The sequence below is a fragment of the Anomaloglossus baeobatrachus genome, chromosome 1, assembly GCF_048569485.1.
Source record: "Anomaloglossus baeobatrachus isolate aAnoBae1 chromosome 1, aAnoBae1.hap1, whole genome shotgun sequence".
Classification (NCBI taxonomy): Eukaryota; Metazoa; Chordata; class Amphibia; order Anura; family Aromobatidae; genus Anomaloglossus; species Anomaloglossus baeobatrachus.
This window is the reverse complement of record NC_134353.1, coordinates 862,175,494-862,198,062: the sequence shown is the minus strand read 5'-3', so window position 1 is coordinate 862,198,062 and position 22,569 is coordinate 862,175,494. Positions and strand designations below refer to the sequence as shown.

General features: G+C 46.2%; 1 long non-coding RNA gene across 1 annotated transcript in view; it reads right to left on the bottom strand.

The window, feature by feature from the left end:
* LOC142301458 (uncharacterized) overlaps nt 1-22,569 on the bottom strand; it is a 79,115-nt gene that overhangs the window by 35,152 nt on the left and 21,394 nt on the right. The window contains exon 2 of the long non-coding RNA XR_012752808.1: nt 12,387-12,483. This is a non-coding gene — a long non-coding RNA (uncharacterized LOC142301458). The remainder of the gene's footprint in view (nt 1-12,386; nt 12,484-22,569) is intronic.

The window sequence follows — 22,569 nt, the reverse complement described above, 5'->3', positions numbered from 1 at the left end:
GTCTCTCATTCCCTGTCTGTCTCTCATTTCCTGTCTGTCTCTCATTCTCTCTCTCTCCTTCCCCGTCTCTCTCTCATGCCCTGTCTCTCTCATTCCCTGTCTCTCTCTCATTCCCTGTCTCTCTCTCATTCCCTGTCTCTCTCTCATTCCCTGTCTGTCTCTCATTCCCTGTCTGTCTCTCATTCCCTGTCTGTCTCTCATTCCCTGTCTGTCTCTCATTCTCTCTCTCTCCTTCCCCGTCTCTCTCTCATGCCCTGTCTCTCTCATTCCCTGTCTCTCTCTCATTCTCTGTCTCTCTCTCATTCCCTGTCTCTCTCTCACTCCCTGTCTCTCTCTCACTCCCTGTCTCTCTCTCTCATTCCCTGTCTCTCTCTCATTCCCTGTCTCTCTCTCATTCCCTGTCTCTCTCTCATTCCCTGTCTGTCTCTCATTCCCTGTCTGTCTCTCATTCCCTGTCTGTCTCTCATTCCCTGTCTGTCTCTCATTCTCTCTCTCTCCTTCCCCGTCTCTCTCTCATGCCCTGTCTCTCTCATTCCCTGTCTGTCTCTCATTCCCTGTCTCTCTCATTTCCTGTCTCTCTCATTTCCTGTCTCTCTCATTTCCTGTCTCTCTCATTCCCTGTCTCTCTCATTCCCTGTCTCTCTCTCATTCCCTGTCTCTCTCTCATTCCCTGTCTCTCTCATGCTCTGTCTCTCTCTCATGCCCTGTCTCTCTCTCATTCCCTGTCTTTGTCTCTCTCATGCCCTGTCTGTCTCATTCCCTGTCTGTCTCTCTCATTCCCTGTCTGTCTCTCTCATTCCCTGTCTGTCTCTCTCATTCCCTGACTGTCTCTCTCATTCCCTGTCTCTCTCTCCTTCCCTGTCTCTCTCATTCCCTGTCTCTCTCTCATTCCCTGTCTCTCTCTCATTCCCTGTCTCTCTCTCATTCCCTGTCTTTGTCTCTCTCATTCCCTGTCTGTCTCTCTCATTCCCTGTCTGTCTCTCTCATTCCCTGTCTGTCTCTCCCATTCCCTGTCTGTCTCTCTCATTCCCTGTCTGTCTCTCTCATTCCCTGTCTGTCTCTCTCATTTCCTGTCTCTCTCTCATTCCCTGTCTGTCTCTGTCTCTCTCATTCCCTTTCTCTCTCATTCCCTGTCTGTCTCTCTCATTCCCTGTCTGTCTCTCTCATTCCCTGTCTGTCTCTCTCATTCCCTGTCTGTCTCATTCCTTGCCTCTCTCATTACCTGTCTGTCTCTGTCTCTCTCTGTCTCTCTCATTCCCTATCTGTCTGTCTCTGTCTCTCTCTCATTCCCTGTCTGTCTGTCTCTATCCATCTCTCCACCGATATCATATTATGTCACACAGAAGCTTCTTACACTAGCAATGTTCTTTGTTGCCTATAATAACCAATCACAGCTCCTATTAATGACCTCCCCTCCTAGCTCCATTGACTTTAATGTACGGAATTTTTTTGGAGAGTAACTGTAAGGCTTAAGACACATGGCATGAAAATCGGAGCGAGTGGGATGGGATCAAACATAGCATTCCACTCGGACCAATATTAGCCTGTGTGTCGGCACATAAGCGATTATTTTCTCGTCCCCAATCGGACCAAGAACACAATTGACATTTATATATACATACACACACATACACACCTTTATATATTTGATATACGCATATGGCTGACGATTCTGTCTAGGGTTCATCATTTTAATGACCCAAAAAACGATGCATGCAGCTTTTTTCGAGCTGTCAAAATGATGACTAGCGGTTAATGTTTGATTGATGAGGACTGTTTGCAGAATTGGAGATTTTCCAAGAGTGATGATGGACTGTGGAAGGTTGGAGGTCAGTATGCAAAGGAGGATCTCAGCTCCCCCGATAAAGGCATCACCTGTGTCCTTTCTCTATGAGACGGTGCAGGGTGGTCAGCTCCATGTTCAAAGAGGCAAAGTCTGGCAATAGAAAAAAGTTGTTTCCAGCACCACGTCCAAGAAATGAGGTTAAAAACCAATTTTATTCCATAACTTACTTGTGCAGATCTAGCAGGATATGTCTAAGACTAAGAAACTCTGTTAGGTGTTAAACGCGTCAGACATTGTTTTATACTTCGTGGACGTTCATCCAACCTAGTGTTGGTTTTAACCTTATGGAATAAATTTGGTTTTTAACCTTTTCTTGGACGTGATGCTGGAAACAACTTTTTTCTATTGCCGAAGGTTCGAGGGGTAGAGGCGGAGCTGTGGTGGAGTCTGAAGGGGGCCCGAAAATTTTGTCAGTATCGGGCCTGAAAATTCCTGGTGGCAGCCCTGGCTGGAGGGACCTGGGGTGGCTGCCCGCAGTGTGTGCATTTTCACTTTCATGCATCATGCCCCCGGGCCGTCACCAAGCAGCTGATTAACGCCGCTGGGAGCCGGCACTGTTTCTATAACTGCAGACTAGCCAACGCAGAGATGCAGACTCGCCCACATTGCACACTGTGTGTGGCCTGTGCTGAAAAGGAGGGAGTAGCCAGGCAGTAGCTTCTTCTAGTGAGAGATGCCAGGAGGAGAATAGCCAATCAGGAGAGGGGGCGGAGTTTGTTCAGTACAGCTGCGGGAGAATTAAATGATGAAAAGAAAAACAGTGCAGGAGTGAAAAAGGAGTAGAGACAACAGAAAAGAGAGAAAAGCAAACAGAGAGCAGATAAAACAGTGAGAAGCGGAGAACAGAAGGAACAGAAAGAAAAAGCAGAGGACAGGAGGAGCAGCCAGGAAGACTCACAGGAAGTGCAGCAGGGAGGCCTGAGCCACTATCATCATCTCTCACAGCACAGTAGCAGGTGAGTATTATAATGTACAAACGTCTGCCGGTAACACTACAGAAAAACTGACCTGTGCTGTGCCATCACTCTGTGTGTGTGTGTGTGTGTGTTGCCCCTGTGCCGATACAGTGTGTGTTGCCCCTGTGCTGTGCCATCAGTGTGTGTGTGTGTGTGTGTGTGTGTGTGTGTGTGTTGCCCCTGTGCCATCACTGTGTGTGTGTGTGTGTGTGTGTGTGTGTTATCCCTGTACTTTGCAGAGTTTTACTATAGATTCTAAAGGGTCGCAGCGTGTAAAGCACCCTTAAGGCTATAAAAAGGGTCATAATTGTTACCATTAAATGGGGGAGACAGATGTGAAAACTTATATTGTGTGTAGTGAGGGGCACAAAGAAGGACATCCCTACGTTAGGCCAAGTTCACATATTGCAGATTTTGTAGGGATTTGCAGTGTGAATCCACTGGTCTTGGTGCAGTGGCCTTTGCTCAGTAACAGGATGGTGGTTATATTAAGACTCTATGTGGTGATATTTGGTCATGGTGTGGCAGCATTATTTGGCAATGTAATAATACATTGCAAACCTTTATATGGTGGGTGTTGTTCAGTAACACTATGTAGTAGTATGTGTTATTTCTGACTACAAGCCACCCCCAGTAAAGCATGCCGGCGCCTAGTAACATGTGTAATGATTATTATGATAATATTTTGATTGTTTTTTTGTTTTTGTTTGGTTTTTTTTTATCGGTGAGGGGCCCCATTCAGACTTTTTGCTATGTGGCCCCATGATTTCTATGTACGCCCCTGGCTGTGGGAGCTGTTGCCCGCGAGATCTGACCCTTGGGATTTTTGCAGGCACTTGCAGATGCCCTATCCCCTGCGTTGGGCTTCCGTTTCTCTCTATCTGGGCTTCTAGTGGGACAAGACTTGGAATCTTGTCCCCTGCTGGCTAATTGACAAGGTGCTTGCAGCTGTCCTCGTCTTGGGGTCCAGGTACCCCGACTGTGCACGGCCTCCGGACCGGATTCCCGCTGTCGGCGCCGGCGGGCTACAACCCTGCCCTGGTCAACTTAAGGTCTCCCGTGACCGGATCTCCGTCGCATGTGGCCCTGCTCTGCCATCTGCCACCTAGTCAGCTCAGGTAGTGGGTATTCAAGTAGCTGCAACCCCCGACTACCACTTCACTCCTCTCACTTCCACTGTCAGCACTAGACTACTACTCCACTCTACTGGCTTTTTTCCTTCCCCTGACACCTCAAGACCCCTAGGTGGGCGTCCCCATCTGCCTGGCCCCGTCTATTGGTGTGTCTCTATTGTCCCTGGGGGGGTGACTAGGCTTTTGTGGCTGGTGTATGTACCTGTGTGGGGTTGTGTTGGAAGGCTAAGGAGGAGGGAATCCTGCACCAGGAGAGGGGCGCACTTTTCTTGACAACCTAATTTTGTCTGGGCGTTACACACACCTTGGCTGCTATCAATAAGATTATTAATGGTTGTATCAGGAATGTTCTGCCTCCCTGAATGCACTTGGGGAAATCATCAAGATTCACTGCTGGCAGCCCCCTTTGCCGTACCTACCAGTGACTTCCCAGATGTGATAGATGTGAGACAAGTCTGAAGATGCGCAAGGTCTTTGTTAGAGAAGACCAATCTTGCCAAGGATCGGATTAATTCAGGATCGACGAATCCACCTGAGGTCGACGATCGCATCGGCGATCCTGACCGATCCGATCGTCGAACCTAGCCAAACCCATTAAATTCAATAGGAGGTAAAAGTGATGTGCTGTAAACTGGTGTAGAAGGGCTATAAAAGAAAAAAAAAAAAGAAAAAATGGTTAAAGTAGTACATACTTGCCAAGTCTCCTCATGGCTGTAGCGCTACTTCCAGTGCTGATAATTATCCCTCATTCATATTCACTGCTTTTGCTGCAGACTCAGTATGTACTGCTTTATCCCTTTTGCTTCCTTTTTTTATAGTGGCCAATCACAGCCATGCCAATGTGGCACCCCTGAGGCTTCAGACACCACAAGGTACTACACTTCCTTTATTTAGGGGGTAGTACTTATCAAGGGTCCAACGAAGGTCGGCACCGGTTTCACCAACACATACATACAGTTACAGTGGATTGCTCTCCCCAATGGTGACTGGGCCATGGTAGGGTCACAGAAGGGGGTCACCACAGCGGTTGGGTTTAAAGGACACCATCGTACTTAGGGGCTCCCAATTCACTGGAACCGGGACTCAGGGTCAGGGAGAAGCAACCACCAGGGGGAGTTAGGAGCACACAGCGAGAAAAAGCAGGTTAACATATTGAGAGTGGCACCGGCTGGGGGCAACAGCTTCGAACACACAACACAACTTCAAAGAGAGAACAGCCAGAGACAGAGAGCAAAGCGGACATGCCGCAAGGCAGCTCTGTGGGCCAAGGATTTTCAACGTGATCGCTGGGGAGAAGCAGGAGGCTGCTTCCACAGGAAGCACATCTAGGATGTCATTGGTTAGCATCATGGCCTGCATAATTCCATAACTCCATGACTTTTCCTTCTTAGTGTTGCAGTTTCAACATTGATGAGTGTGATAAAGGGTTATTCCCAAATTAACAAGTTAACTTTCTGATCTCTGGCCACTGGGAATCCTAGGTATCCTGAAAACAAGGCTGTGCAGCCCTCTACTAAATGTAGCTAAGGTGCACACACTTACCTTCTGCTCCATTCATTCTCCGCTGATTCCGGCTGTCTAGTAGACAATGAATGGAACATATTTCGAGCATTTGCACTTCTGCTCCATTCTTCAGATATATGGAGGTCCCAGCAGTCAGACTCCCAGTTATCAATCAACAAGTTATTCCCTATCCACTGGATAAGGAATAACTTATTTTAGGAATAACCCTTTAAGTGCCTGAACCACTTCATACAACTCCTTCTAACGTCTGTAGTAGATATGCCGCAGATGTCAGGAAGGGGTTGTAAAAAGCAGAAAGCTTATAAACCGTAAGAAATTGGTACAGAAAGTATATTAGAAAATTGCATAAGCTTTCATTATACCTCAAATAACTTAATTTGCTGAACTAGAAATTGTCCTTTACGGCATTTTTAGAACTATTGTCATGTTAAATTGTAATATTAGCCTTCAGATGGGAGAAATTTGGGTAATAGAGAAGCAGCAATGGGGAATTCAGATTCCTTTGAAGAGAACAGAGAGGTTGTCACATTGCGCCGACAGGAATTGAATAGACAGCTATTGAGGGAATAACTGGATATTAGTGAATTACCCATAAGGCAATTTCCATCTATGCAAGCATTGGTTCACCAAGAGGCAGCCTATGCTCAGAGACAACTAGTAGTGCCAAAAAAAACAACTAGGATCGATTCATAACCAATAAAATAAAAAGATACAAAAATGTTTTATGAGAATGTAACGTAATCTATATAAACATGTTGTTTCGCTCATTAATTATTGTTATATTGCTGTATAAACAAAAGCTCTTCCGGATGACAGTCATGACTTTTCAGCCCTTTATTTTTACTTTTCCACCCTTTGTTTTATCTAAAGCTATTATAGCGTGCTTTATATGACCTGTGGTTGCTTTGTCCTTCAGAACATGTTTGTAGCCTTATAAACTGGTCTGAGTGGAGTCTGGTGGAAAGGTACCACTGTATAAATAAGTGTGAGTCATCAATGTAGAAACAGAGGGTGATCGGTAGATTTCCACGTCCTAAGATGACCCTAGTTTTGCAATTGAATTAATCAATGTGTGTTTTTAGAGGAAGTAAAAACAAGACAATAAATGATTGATTGGACCTGTTCCCTGGGTTGAGAATTAGAACATCTTAAACTACAGGAATCTTCCCTGTGTCCAGTATCCAGTTTACTCGAAGAAATACATCCTTTATGTACATAATGGCAAGCCATGGATGGTGCAATCGTTGTATAGGAACCATAGACACTAAAAACGACACCATTACTTATAGAGAGGTAATAACGGTGTAACACTACAGAACAGGATGTGTCTCTAAAAATATCTGTTTTCCCAGATACGTTAGCTTACGTCAAAGATCAGAGATTCACCCTATGAAAAAGCGAGAATTATTTTATGGCTTTTTCTCTTAAGATGCAACTAATATGGCCTCAAAGTATTTAGATCACATTACCAATGTGATACCTTGTGTCAGACAGTTGAAAGAAAATTAGAAAATTCCTAAAACTGTTTGATCTTAGCTAGAAAAAATGATAACTAGAAAATGTTCTAGATCTTGCGAAGAAGAAAAATACAGTTAGGTCCAGAAATATTTGGACAGTGACACAAGTTTTGGCATTTTAGTTATTTACCAAAACTTATTCAAGATACAGTTATATAATTAACATGGGCTGAAAGTGCAGACTCTCAGCTTTAATTTGAGGCCATTCATATCCCAGAAGGAGTAAGGGTTTAGGAATTACAGCTCTTTAACATATATCTGTGTCTTTTTTAAGGAACCAAAAGGTAATTGGACAACTATCTCAAAAGCTCTTTAATGGGCTGCATAGGCTATTTCCTCATTAATCCATCATCAATAAAGCAGGTAAAAGGTCTGGAGCTGATTCCAGGTGTGACATTTGCAGTTGGAAGTTGTTGCTGTAAATCTACAACATGCGGTCAAAGGAGCTCTCATTGGAAGAGAAATAAACCACAATTAGGCTGAAAAAAAAATAAGAAATCCACTAGAGAGATATCAGAAATTGTAGGGGTGGTCAAATCAACAGTTTGGTACATTCTGCAAAAAAAGAGCAAACAGGGGAGCTTTGAAACTAACTCAAAAACACCTGGTCATCCACAGAAGATAACAGTGGTGGATGATCACAGAATCCTTACCATGTTGAAGAAAAACCGCTTCACAACATCCTCCCAAATGAAAAACACTTTTCATGAAGTAGGTATTTAATTATGTAAGTCTACCATAAAGAGAAGACTTCATGAGAGCCAATACAACACAAGGTGTAAACCATTAATCAGCCTTAAAAATAGAAAGGTTATTTAAATTAGATTTCAGATTAGAAAACAACTAAATACACCCAAGAATGGCTAAGAGGAAAACATTGGACTATTCTGAAGAGGCCTTCTATGAGCCCTGACCTAAATCCTATTGAGCACCTTTGGAAAGAGCTGAAACATTCTGTCTGGAAAAGGCAAGCTTCAAACTCGAGACAACTGGAGCAGTTTGCTCTTGAGGAATGGGCCAAAATACCTGTCGAGAGGTGCAGAAGTCTCATTGACAGTTACAGGAATCGTTTGATTGCAGTGATTGCCTCAAAAGGTTGTGCAAGAAATTATTAAGTCAAGGAGGAAGAGGAGGGCGCCATCATTTCTGTCCAGGCCAATTACACGAGTTTTATTTTTTTATAAATTCAGTGGAAGCAGAAAAGCAGCAATGTCTGACTTTCATTTATTCATTTTCATAGATAATTTATTTATTATTACTTTTGTCAGAATCAAGTTATTTCTGTGACCATTGTGGGTTTTTCTTTCATTTAATGAGGGGTACTAACAATTTTGACCACGTGTCTAGGTTCATCTCAACAAATTAGAATATTATCAAAAAGTTAATTTATTTCAGTAATTCAATACATATAGTGAAACACATATATTATATACTCATTACACACAGAGTGATCTATTTCTGTTAATGTTGATGATTATGGCTTACAGCCAATGAAAACCAAAAGTCATTATCTCAGAAAATTAGAATAATTACCACAAAACACCTACAAAGGCTTCCTAAGCTTTTAAAATGGTCCCTTAGTCTGGGTCAATAGGCTACACAATCATGGGGAAGACTGCTGACTTTACAGATATCCAGAAGGCAGTGATTGACATACACCACAAGGAGGGTAAGCCAAAAAAGGTTAAAGCAAAAGAAGTTCACAGAGTGCTGTATCCAACCATATTAATGGAAAGTTGAGTGAAACGAAAAAGTGTGGTAGAAAAAATTGCACAAGCAACCAGGATAACCGCAGCCTTCATAGGATTGTTAAGAAAAGTGTAAGGGGTGGGCAGACCCCTTACAAGGAGGTGCAGTGTTTCCCCCTGAAGATACCCCCGCTGGGGTAGACAAAGCTGTTAATGTTTTATACTGTACTTTATTGCACTGAATAGATGGGTTTCCCTAGTGGCCGGGTGGGACGGCTGTCCCCATAGAAACAGGGCAAGAAAAAGGAGGAGCCGGCAGCAGCAGGGGAAGGGAGAGAGAAGGAGTGAGAGCTTGGTGGCAGTCGAGTCCGGGACAGGGGAGAAGAACAGAGGGGGCAGGGTGTGGAAGCTTGTTGGACAGCTAAGGAAGAAAAAGGGAAAGAAAGAGTGTCCTCTATGGTGAAGCAGGGTTGGGTGGGTCAAGCCTGCAGTAGCCGGAGTGGGAGCCCAGGTGAAGTGGAGTAGCCGGGCACAGCCCCATGAGAGGAGACGACAAGAGGAGTTTTCCCCCCCAGCAGAGGTTGTGAATCGACGCTATCAAATTGTTGCCGTTTTTGTGAAGATTCGTGCAATAAATATGCCTTCTGGTTCATCTGATCTCCGTCTGCAGAGTCTTTCTACGTCTGTCAGCATTCTCTGCACCACCACACTCTGCCCTACCAAGCAATCCCCTGTCCCAATAGTGATGGCGGAGCCGGGGGTTAGCCTGAGAGAAAAAGGGGCCACGACTACAACCCCGGGGGCACCCCCGGCACCCCGTTACATGTGGCGTAGTCAGCAGGATCCGGACTATTGGCGAAGGGTCCCGGTTCCATATTGGGAAGAACAAGTGGTGCCTAAGGCGTTGGACCAGGCACAAGATGGCGGTAAGATGGCCGCCGTCTTCACGAACACAGTGAGCGCGCGAAGAATTGGCGCCAAAAGAAGAACCCTGAGCTGGCCGGCGAAGAAAAAGAAGTACAGAGTACGCCGTCCAAAGAGGGGAGGTGCTGGCCCTAAGATGTTACTGAAAACATGGGAAGAGGGTGGTAGTACAGGAAAAAAGAAGAGTTGCTTATGCTGGGTCGATTTGATGTGCGAGACTGGGGGTGGAGCGTATGCAAGAGCGGGAAAAGAAGGCCCGCCTCCATCTTCCCCAGCATCTCCACTGTCCCCGGCGCCATTACAGAAAGAGCTGCAGGAGACGCCAACTCCACAACTGACCTCAAGTGAGATGGAGACTCCAATGAAGCAGCGAGCTGCAGCGGACGCGCTGATGGCAACCAGTCGGGGCAGAGGACGCCCGAAGAAGTCCGCAGCCAAAGAAGTACTCACTGTTAAATTACCGTCTGTGCCAGGAGGTCCGGAGCGGCCCGCGAAAGTAACGTGTGTCACTTCCTGGGATGCCATGACCGGTGAAACCTCTACGGAAGTCCGGGCCACCTATAAAACAGTACTGCAGCCGGGGAGTGAGATACCGAGAGCACCCCTCCAGAGTCCGGAGGTGGTTGCACCCGTCCAGGCAGAACCTCCAGCCCATACAGAAGTTCCCGCCTCGGGAGAGCAGCATGCCCCGGAGTTGGAAGAGGACGAATGGGGGTTCTTCTGGGATCCAGTAAAACCGTCGCCCCTGATCCGACGACAGTCCCCACCGCCTGAAACTGATCCGGTGCAGGAAAGGTTGCTGGCCGAGACCGTGGCCCGTGAGATGATGGCCGGTCCTCTTAGCGACGAGTTTGATCGGCAATGCACCGTTGGCACTGTGGTCAAATTCAACCAGGCGGAAGGCTATGGATTTATAGAGGACGAAGAGACCGGGGATCATTTTTTCTACAACCGGGTTAACCTGGACACTGAGGGCTTGCCCCAACACCTGCAGACCCTATACCCGGGAGAAAAAGTGAAATTCTGGAGAGAAGTGGGATGCCGGGGCCTATTTGCCGTAGGGGTAACCCGGATGCCCACTGCTCAAGAGGCCGCACTATGGCAACAAGAAATTGAGTGGGAAGAGTGTCAGAATCAGAGACGTACACAGCGGAGACCGGTGCTGGCCGAGACTACCCAGCCGAGGAACACGCTGGCGGTGTCGCCTGAAGTCAAAACCGGACTGTTAGCCGAGCCGGAAAAGGAGATGCCGGCGGTGTTAGCAATTCGGCAAAACATGGTGACACACCCGGTGGTCGTCGTGGGAAGTCCACAGCCGTCTCGACTCGCGACTCCGTCACCTCCACCGGGAGTCGAGGAGCCAAAGCCGGAGCCAGAAAGATCGGAGGTACCGGTTAACTACGAACCATTCCGGAGGCTGCGCCGCTTGCCAGGTCAGTCACTTTCTGATTATGTGCGGGCCCAGCGGGCCGAATGGCTCTGAGCTTATCACCCCGTGTGAACCCCAGTGACCGGAGAAGGGGGACATCTTTGTGTTAAGACCGGTAGTGTTGAAGAACCGGTGAAGTTTTACAGGTTGTAACCATGTTCAAGTTACCGAGCCTGGAAGGAGCCTGATGCTGAACTGAGCGAGGACTCCTTCTGTGATGTCAAGGAGAACTTTATTGTTTGTGCTCCTGCCTTCTAAGACCGGGAGTGCTGTGAGAGACTCCGGGCAGAAAACCAGCAAAGACCAGGAGTGCCTGCTATGGCCTCCGGGCAAACCTGCTGCAAAGACCGGGAGCTCCCTGGGAGGGACTCCGGGCACAGAACTCATGCACTTATTGATTGTGGTTTTATATGAAAGCTTTTAAGGTTTTGAAAAATGTCTTGCTGTTAAAAACCGTGTTTTGCAGGTACGGGCCTTGCCGGGAGGCTAAGGCTAAAAGAGGGGAGGAATGTAAGGGGTAGGCAGACCCCTTACAAGGAGGTGCAGTGTTTCCCCCTGAAGATACCCCCGCTGGGGTAGACAAAGCTGTTACTGTTTTATACTGTACTTTATTGCACTGAATAGATGGGTTTCCCTAGTGGCCGGGTGGGACGGCTGTCCCCATAGAAACAGGACAAGAAAAAGGAGGAGCCGGCAGCAGCAGGGGAAGGGAGAGAGAAGGAGTGAGAGCTTGGTGGCAGTCGAGTCCGGGACAGGGGAGAAGAACAGAGGGGGCAGGGTGTGGAAGCTTGTTGGACAGCTAACGAAGAAAAAGGGAAAGAAAGAGTGTCCTCTATGGTGAAGCAGGGTTGGGTGGGTCAAGCCTGTAGTAGCCGGAGTGGGAGCCCAGGTGAAGTGGAGTAGCCGGGCACAGCCCCATGAGAGGAGACGACAAGAGGAGTTTTCCCCCCCCAGCAGAGGTTGTGAATCGACGCTATCAAATTGTTGCCGTTTTTGTGAAGATTCGTGCAATAAATATGCCTTCTGGTTCATCTGATCTCCGTCTGCAGAGTCTTTCTACGTCTGTCAGCATTCTCTGCACCACCACACTCTGCCCTACCAAGCAATCCCCTGTCCCAATAGTGACGGCGGAGCCGGGGGTTAGCCTGAGAGAAAAAGGGGCCACGACTACAACCCCGGGGGCACCCCCGGCACCCCGTTACAAAAGGTCATTCACAAATTTTTGGGAGATTCACATGGAGTGAACTACTACTGGAGTCAGTCCTTCAACAGCCACCACACACAGACGTATCCAGGACATGGGCCACAACTGTCACATTCCTTGTGTCAAACCACTCATGAGCAACAGACCACGCCAGAAGCGTCTTACCTGGGTCAAGGAGAAAAAGAACTGGACTGTTGCTCAAGGTGTTGTTTTCAGATGAAAGTAAATTTTGCATTTCACTTGGAAATCAAGGTCCCAGAGTCTGGAGGAAGAGTGGAGATGTCAAAATTACAATATCGGAAAATGGAGAAATCAATACAGATATGTTTCGGAAACCAACAGCCACAAACTCCTTGTTACATGCATCCTCATCCCACTTGCCCTCAACAATACGTGGCAATCTGATGGATCAACTTTTAAGAGCCAGAATATGTTCCTGTGATGAGAGTTTTGAAGCCCAATCAAGGGATTTTGCTCGCAGGTTTGAAGAGCGTGGTTATAGCTGCAGAAACATCACGAATGTTTATAGGAAGGTAAAGAAGTTTAGAAGAGATGGCCTGTTATTTGGAACAAGAATTAGGGGTGATGATGAGACTTACAACATTACTAAAGTCATTACCACATATAACTCTCAATGGAATTATGTAAGATGATAGAGAAACATTGGAAGATATTATTAACAGACCCTATTCTTCAAAATTATTTGCCTTCCAAACCCTCAATTGTGGCTAGACGCTCTCGTAATTTGCGAGACATACTTGTACATAGCCACTATGAAGATAATCAACCATCTGGCAAATTTAATCTGTCAAGACCATCTAATGATTTTTTTCCCATGTGGTCTGTGCAAGGCATGCGGTAACTGTGTGAAGTCCAAAACCTTTAAAAATCATGACAATTCAAGAATATATGATATTCGGAAAACCCTAAGTTGTTCGTCTACTGAAGTAATATATCAAGCTGAATGTCTGTGTGCCAAAATTTATATTGGCCTCACAGTGGAGGACTTGTCCTTATTAAAACCTATACCGAGATATTTTAAAATGTTTCATAAGTGCAACCCTAATGGGTTGAAATTTATGGCAATAGACCAGGTAAGTCTTGGCCCCAGGGGTGGAGACCTTGGTCAGGCACTAGCCACGGTCGAATGTCAGTGGATATACTGACTTGGGTTCCTAGTTGCCCAGGGATTAAACAAAAATAATGGCTTTGGATCATTCCTTTGAGGGAATGAGGCCCTCTTGCTGTTAGCTTATCTCTATAGTCTTTGAGAAAACTGTACCTCATAACCATCATCTATCACAGAAATAGTAAGGCACAATTGCCCTTCGTAGGGCAAAACATGTACCTAGCACATACTCCTATACAACATCAAAAAACAGAAGAAACATGGAGTAATAAATAGTGCAAAAATAGTAACAAATTTTATTCAATTATATAGAAGTGAACAAAACACAAAAGAAAGGAGAAAAAGAAATGGCCATGTAAATACAATAAAATACATAGAATGGGGGGAGTTTGAGGGTAGAAAGTAGCCCCAGGGGAAGCGGCAGCAGCATATATGGAAATAATCACAGAATGTCAGTACATTGACCTAGATAGCTGTTGTTACCAACAAAACACCAACATGACGGCATATAATAATCATAAAGTGCTGAGTGCTTGAGGGGATTCAGTGCAAAAAATAGCAGCATGCAAAATTTATAAAGTGCCAAATGCAAACATACAATAGTCGTGCTGCTATGAAGCACAATGCATATGTGGAATCCACTATGTTTCCTGCCATCAACATAGTGCCATGTTGAACAATGCGCAGAGAGCTGCTTGCAAAAGATGCTGGTTATAAAACAAAGCCAAATCCCCAGGTAGGGAGACCCCCCATAGAGGAAAGCCCCCTATAACCTCCAACGTACGTTTCGCAAGGTGAATACTGCCACTGTGGGCACTGCTTCATCAGGGAGGAAAGGCGAGGGTGATAATGATAGAAAGCCTCACTTATTTATAATGACCGCTGTGTGTGCGGCTTCCTGGAGTGACGCCCACCGGAAACGACGCGCACAGGGGCCGGCGCCACACCTCCCCACTGAAGGAGCGCCGTCAGACCAGGGGCGCGCACGTGGGAGCAGGGACGCGTGACTCACATCCCACACACGCGCCCCCGTCCAATGAGACGGCGATCACATCAGAGAGAGGGGAGGGGCCGGCAGACCGGCGCGTACTGGAGGGCGGCAGGCCAGGAAGTCATGGAAACATCAATGCTATGGCACAGAAAAGTCCGATCATGTGACCAAACGGGGCGGAGCCAAATCGAATGTACAAGCAGTATAGACATGCAAAATAAGTATCATAGAAGACACAACACTAGGTAGCATAGATGGCGAACCTCCGCCACAATTAGTAATCAGTCCATATAGATGACCAGGAACGGGAATCTCATCCAAATAACTCTGAAGTCATTGGCATAGATGTAGTTAAACTTCACTTGATGGGTCTCAAATCCAAAAAGGTTCCCAGACATCAACAGAGGATGGAGCCAAATTTATTCACACTGGGCACTACCTATTTAGGAGTGTAAAAAATGCAATAAATAACGGCAATGAGGCACAGAATTCAAAAGAAAAAGAGGGAGGGGGGGAGGGGAAAGGAGGGAGCAAAACATAAAAAATATATAAAATTACATAAAAATATATTTACAGAGAGGAATTACTATATATATAATAAAAATCAGTTAAAAAGTGGTGAAAAAAATTCGTAAAAGAGGAACATGGAGAGAGTCATTCAAAGAAAACATGCGAAGCTGATGACTTCATTGAGTCCCCTAGGGACAAGAGTTTCCAAAGTACTAATCCACCGAGCCTCACATTGAGCCAATTTTTTCTTTATATCTCCACCCCTGGAGCCACAACTAACTGTATCAATTCCACGTACCTCAAGGAGTGTTGAATCACAATTATGAAATCTCTTGAAGTGACGTGGAAGGGTTTTAAGAAGGGTGAGATCCTGTGCAGATGTTGCTGCTGAAATATCACGCACGTGCTCTCTGACCCTAACGCGGAGCTCACGCGAAGTAAGCCCCACGTAGATCAGAGAGCACGGGCAAGTGGCAAAATAAACAACATGTGTGGTACCACATGATATATATTTCCGGATCTCAAAGGTCTTTGTTTGGCCCGAGGAGAAGAATGTCCCAGTGCGGACAATGTTGCTACACGCCAAACAGTGACCGCACTTAAAACATCCAAGAGTTGGACCACGAGTGCTAAAAGGATTCTTGATGTCTGGGACGTAGTGACTCCTCACCAACAGGTCCTTAATATTCTTGGCACGTCTTGCTGTCATGAGTGGAGCATCCGTGAGGACCTCCGATAGTACTGGATCAGATAATAAAACCGGCCAATGCCTATGAAGGATATCCTTCATGGTGCCCCACTCGTGATTATATGTGCTGATGAACCTTGGTTCACCACCAGAGGACGTTTGTTTGGGCCTGTAGGTGAGGAGCTGCGCCCTGGGAGTTTTCTTAGCCCTCAAATAGTCCACAAAGACCCCGTTAACCCACCGGGGCGTCCGATAGTGTCCGGTATTGAGGGGTTGTGCGAACCAATTTGTCAGCTTATTGATCACTACTTAAAACCACTAGTGGAAACACTCCCCTCATACGTCAAGGACACTACGGACGTCCTGAACAGGGTGGACGGGATCTTTGTGGAAGAAGACATGCTCATGGTTACGGCCGACGTAGAGAGTCTTTATACTTGCATACGTCATGATGATGGGTTAGCGGCAGTGCGTCATTTCTTGGGGGTGGACGGTCGGGATGGCACCATGGGTTCACTTGTCCTCGAGTTGCTCCACTTTGCCCTTACACATAATTTTTTTGTTTTTAAGGACCAATTTTACCTTCAGGGGCGCGGCACTGCGATGGGCGCGGCCTGTGCGCCTTCGTACGCCAACCTATTCCTGGGGTTCTGGGAGCGTAACATCTTTGGCGACGGAGGCGTTGGGGCTAGCGCCCATGTGCAGTGCTGGCTAAGGTACATTGATGACGTTTTGTTCTTTTGGCAGGGCACGGTGGAGCAACTCGAGGTTTTTATGGGATTACTTAATGTCAATGATTTTGGCATTAGGCTGACTTATAGGCATAGCAGCAGTAGCATTGATTTCTTAGACATCAAATTAGAGGTTGGAGATGATCATTTAATACAAACTGATGTCTACCGTAAGAACACCTCGGTCAATGCTCTGCTGCATGCCTCGTCAGCCCATACACCTGCTACCATTCGTGCGATCCCGACCGGCCAGTTCCTGAGAATGAGACGCATCTGCTCGACCAATGACAAGTTCGAGGCTCAGTCGGCCGACCTAAGTTGCCGCTTCAGAGAGCGTGGCTACAGTGGGAGGATGGTGAAGAAGGGCTATTTGAGGGCTAAGAAAACTCCCAGGGCGCAGCTCCTCACCTACAGGCCCAAACAAACGTCCTCTGGTGGTGAACCAAGGTTCATCAGCACATATAATCACGAGTGGGGCACCATGAAGGATATCCTTCATAGGCATTGGCCGGTTTTATTATCTGATCCAGTACTATCGGAGGTCCTCACGGATGCTCCACTCGTGACAGCAAGACGTGCCAAGAATATTAAGGACCTGTTGGTGAGGAGTCACTACGTCCCAGACATCAAGAATCCTTTTAGCACTCGTGGTCCAACTCTTGGATGTTTTAAGTGCGGTCACTGTTTGGCGTGTAGCAACATTGTCCGCACTGGGACGTTCTTCTCCTCGGGCCAAACAAAGACCTTTGAGATCCGGAAATATATATCATGTGGTACCACACATGTTGTTTATTTTGCCACTTGCCCGTGCTCTCTGATCTACGTGGGGCTTACTTCGCGTGAGCTCCGCGTTAGGGTCAGAGAGCACGTGCGTGATATTTCAGCAGCAACATCTGCACAGGATCTCACCCTTCTTAAAACCCTTCCACGTCACTTCAAGAGATTTCATAATTGTGATTCAACACTCCTTGAGGTACGTGGAATTGATACAGTTAGTTGTGGCTCCAGGGGTGGAGATATAAAGAAAAAATTGGCTCAATGTGAGGCTCGGTGGATTAGTACTTTGGAAACTCTTGTCCCTAGGGGACTCAATGAAGTCATCAGCTTCGCATGTTTTCTTTGAATGACTCTCTCCATGTTCCTCTTTTACGAATTTTTTTCACCACTTTTTAACTGATTTTTATTATATATATAGTAATTCCTCTCTGTAAATATATTTTTATGTAATTTTATATATTTTTTATGTTTTGCTCCCTCCTTTCCCCTCCCCCCCTCCCTCTTTTTCTTTTGAATTCTGTGCCTCATTGCCGTTATTTATTGCATTTTTTACACTCCTAAATAGGTAGTGCCCAGTGTGAATAAATTTGGCTCCATCCTCTGTTGATGTCTGGGAACCTTTTTGGATTTGAGACCCATCAAGTGAAGTTTAACTACATCTATGCCAATGACTTCAGAGTTATTTGGATGAGATTCCCGTTCCTGGTCATCTATATGGACTGATTACTAATTGTGGCGGAGGTTCGCCATCTATGCTACCTAGTGTTGTGTCTTCTATGATACTTATTTTGCATGTCTATACTGCTTGTACATTCGATTTGGCTCCGCCCCGTTTGGTCACATGATCGGACTTTTCTGTGCCATAGCATTGATGTTTCCATGACTTCCTGGCCTGCCGCCCTCCAGTACGCGCCGGTCTGCCGGCCCCTCCCCTCTCTCTGATGTGATCGCCGTCTCATTGGACGGGGGCGCGTGTGTGGGATGTGAGTCACGCGTCCCTGCTCCCACGTGCGCGCCCCTGGTCTGACGGCGCTCCTTCAGTGGGGAGGTGTGGCGCCGGCCCCTGTGCGCGTCGTTTCCGGTGGGCGTCACTCCAGGAAGCCGCACACACAGCGGTCATTATAAATAAGTGAGGCTTTCTATCATTATCACCCTCGCCTTTCCTCCCTGATGAAGCAGTGCCCACAGTGGCAGTATTCACCTTGCGAAACGTACGTTGGAGGTTATAGGGGGCTTTCCTCTATGGGGGGTCTCCCTACCTGGGGATTTGGCTTTGTTTTATAACCAGCATCTTTTGCAAGCAGCTCTCTGCGCATTGTTCAACATGGCACTATGTTGATGGCAGGAAACATAGTGGATTCCACATATGCATTGTGCTTCATAGCAGCACGACTATTGTATGTTTGCATTTGGCACTTTATAAATTTTGCATGCTGCTATTTTTTGCACTGAATCCCCTCAAGCACTCAGCACTTTATGATTATTATATGCCGTCATGTTGGTGTTTTGTTGGTAACAACAGCTATCTAGGTCAATGTACTGACATTCTGTGATTATTTCCATATATGCTGCTGCCGCTTCCCCTGGGGCTACTTTCTACCCTCAAACTCCCCCCATTCTATGTATTTTATTGTATTTACATGGCCATTTCTTTTTCTCCTTTCTTTTGTGTTTTGTTCACTTCTATATAATTGAATAAAATTTGTTACTATTTTTGCACTATTTATTACTCCATGTTTCTTCTGTTTTTTGAGACTCTATAGTCTTTGTGGTACTAATTGGGTTTTCTTATGAGTTTAGTCTCTGCATGTTTACATGTCAGTATGAGGTTTTTTTTATGGGTGGGTTATGATTTTAGCTGTTTGTGTTGTTTTATTTTTATTTTAACAATGGTGTTTTTTCTTTGTCGGCCCTAGAATTTTTGCTGCTCTTCTGCCTTATGATGTACCTTATGATATGAAGTTCCAATGTGGTTACAATCCTTATGTCCATATGGAAGTATGAAGTGGTTACAACTGCCCTGGATTTGGAGGGCTGTCATATAATATACTTATAGAAATTATAATATATACAATTTTTTTTTCTTTTCTTCTTTTCTGTATTGTTATATACCCTCTATTGCATTGTATGGCTATGATATGGCGGCATACTGATTTGCTTCAATTTTGATAGCCGCACAAGTATACAGGATGGGGGTTTAATGACTACTATATTTATTTGTAATGTTCCATACCCTTTGGTTTAACTATACTGCCATATAAGTGTTTAGTTTGGCATTACATCAATTAATATATCTATTTGGTTCTTTGTTAAAGTTACTATGGTATATTAATTAGTTTATTGTATAACCATATAAGTGTCTATTATGTAAGTTTCTGTATCTAGATTGTATGTTAGTTTGTGCTGTAATACCATATGCAATCTTGTTTAGTAATACAACCAAATAAATTGGCAGTATGGCATTATTATGGTTATTTCTATTGGTTGTTGGGTATAGCGCTATATACAATATCCTGTCTATCAAACAATTAGTTGTGAACTTTGACTAGATATATATAACCATATGCAATCCGCATTCAGTAATATTTCGGCTGTGCGCATGAGCTGTCCTCTGCTCCTCAAACTTCCTGGTGTGTACATTATATTTCCATGAGCATTCCACGCTTGCGGTCCAGCGCACGCAACCAGGAAGTTTATTCCAGGAGGTTGGCCGTGGCAGCTTCATTTGTCATTATCAACCTGGATTTACCTGCACTTCTATTCCCATTGGTAATCGTGACGAATGAGCATCTATGATTGGCTGACTAAGAGTATATTAGAAACAGCGTCTCCCCACCCTGGCACGCCCCTTTTGAGAAAGCGCGGCAAAATGTATGTCAGGGGTGGAAGAACACGCAGCCTGGTACCCAGCATTTACTTTTTTATCTGACTTAAGGTAATGCCAAACTATACAATTTGTAATGTGATTAGTGAATATATGACCTGTTGTAGGTTTCAATCTTCCATGTGCACCGGAGAACTTCTTGTATATTATGATGGGACCTGTGTAAGGGGGTGTAAGGCTCTGCCACCCCAGATCTGCAAATCCTGTCTGTAAATGTACTCTTTAATGTTGATATAATGCTGTAGATATGGTTTATGATGTATTCTGTGTGCGGTCACTAGATGGCCACATGGGGTAGGCTACTTCCCTTAGTGCTCTCAGGCTAGGGAGAGCTAATGGCGGGGAGGAGCTTAGTTAGTAAAAAGCTTAGGAAGGTAGGGAATGACATGAGAGTCCCAGAGAGTAGAGGAGAGATACTGTAACACCCTGCAAAACCAGGTAGATGTACACATAGGCCCCCGCAGAACACTTATCCCACAAAGGGTTAAATCAGCCGACTTGAAACCCTAGTCACCCCCCCTCAGGGTAGGACAGACACACCAGTGGGCGGGACCAAGCGGTTAGGGAACGCCCACCTAGGGGTCTAGAGAACTCGGGGCGGTAAAACAGTTAGTTGAGTTGACATTCAAGTTCAAGTGCGGAGTGGAGGAAAAGACTACTGTGCCACGTCCGGGCTTTCTGGGCTAGTGGCTCAAGGGTCTCCAGACCCAGGGGTCTCGCGGACATGCTGAATAAAAAGGGGGGGGACGTAAATGTACGGGCTAGGCCGTAGTAAGTTTGTGACGCCATCCACGGTGTGTGATGAAGTGGGACACCACCGCTGCTGTTGTAGGACACCCGGGGGAGATGTTGTGCAGCTAGTTGTTAACCCCTCCGTGGGTAGGGATGGTGGCCCCGGGACCCGGTGTCTCCGTGCAGGGTATAGCGACCGCAGTTGGTGTTTGTGTACTCACAGTTAATAAACCACACAAGTCTCTGGTAAACCAAGGTGCCGCGGCCGGTTGCATTCGGGTCCCCCACCCGGCTGGTGGTCTCTATCCTTTTCCTCTGCACTGTTTGTGTAAGGTGGACTTCCTAGTCTGACACTCAGGAGTCCGCTCCCGGCTGGATGTGGTCTAAGGAGCCAGGAGTGTGGGATCAGATACACCTGTCTGTGGCAGCTGGCCACCATCACCTTGGTTTACCACAGGACTTGTGTGCTTTATTCGACCGTGAGTAACATCCCCGGCCTGGCTGGGTGCGCCAGCCCCTGCAATCACCATCCTCAGCATAGAGACACTGGGCCCCGGGACATCCATCCTTACCCACGGAGGGGTTAACATCCAGCTGCCAGCCCAATGTCCCCGGGAGCCCCGCAACGGCAGCGGTGGTGCTACATTTCACCACACACCGTGGGTGGCGTCACAGACATTGTACAACCAACCCGTATAAATACGTCCCCTTTTATTCGGAGTGTCCGCGCGACCCCCGGGTCCGGAGAACCCCTCAAGCCGTACCGTAGATCCGGATCCGAGCAGATCCGGCTGCTGGCATGGGGGGCGGCACAATACCACACCTGTGGAAGGGGTGAGGAGAAGCCCCCAGGTGATTCTGACCCTCTGGGTCACGGATTATAAACCGTGGAGCCTTTGGACCATGAGCATCATGCGACATATACCACTCACCTGCTCCTTATCTGCTAATCTCATGTAACCCTTTGGTGGTGTTTAATCAAGGCTGGTGTTTTTCTATACTAACCTTCATGAAGCGCCCGTTGGAGTAAGATGCGCCAGATTCATTACATCTTAACGAATTTGACTCATCCTTTAAAGGGAATCTTTCAGCAGGTTTTTGCCACCTAATCTGCATAACGTAGGGGCAGAGATCCTGCTTCCAGTGATGTGTCACTTACTGGGCTGTTTAGTGTAGTTTTGATAAAATCCCTGTGTAATCAGCAGGAGATTATCATTACAGGACTACTTGGCGTGCTGCCCAATTTGCAAAACAAATAGTTTTTTGGGGGGGTTTTATAAGCTTTCTGGTGATAGGTCCTGTGTAAAATCTATCTGTAAATATTTTTTTTTAGAATTTTAATTTAGTTTGTTAATGGGGTTTTCCAGGCTTGAGGTAAAAGTCTGCAGTTGCTCTAGGTGACTGCAAACATTTTGAATCCTCACAGTGTGCACATCACACACTGTGAGGATTCTCCAGTGCCAGCAGCAGGCAGTCATGTGACCACAATTATGTGATTTGAATACTCACAGCCACGAGACGTGTCGGATCTGGCTCAATACGCTGGTTTAATACGTTTGTATTGCATGAGGCTGGTCGAATCCTCACAGTGCACAGTGCAGTTGCTGTTAGGATTCAAAAGCCTGACATTAGTCTCAAGCCTGGACATCCCCTTTAAGACAAAAATTACATTTTATAATGATTGTCCACTACCTGGGAAATCCCTTTTAAAGTAAATAGTTCCCCTTGTAAAATTTCTGGTGCAAACTGCTTGAGGAGTCAACTCTTTGACTGCGTGCACACGAGGGTTACGAGTCTCCTCTGTAGGAGACCGCAGCGGCCCACGCCCACGATCAGGGTTTGGGGTACTGCGGTCTCTTACTTGTGTTCTCCCTACTCCGCAGCAAAAAATTGACATACTGTGGCT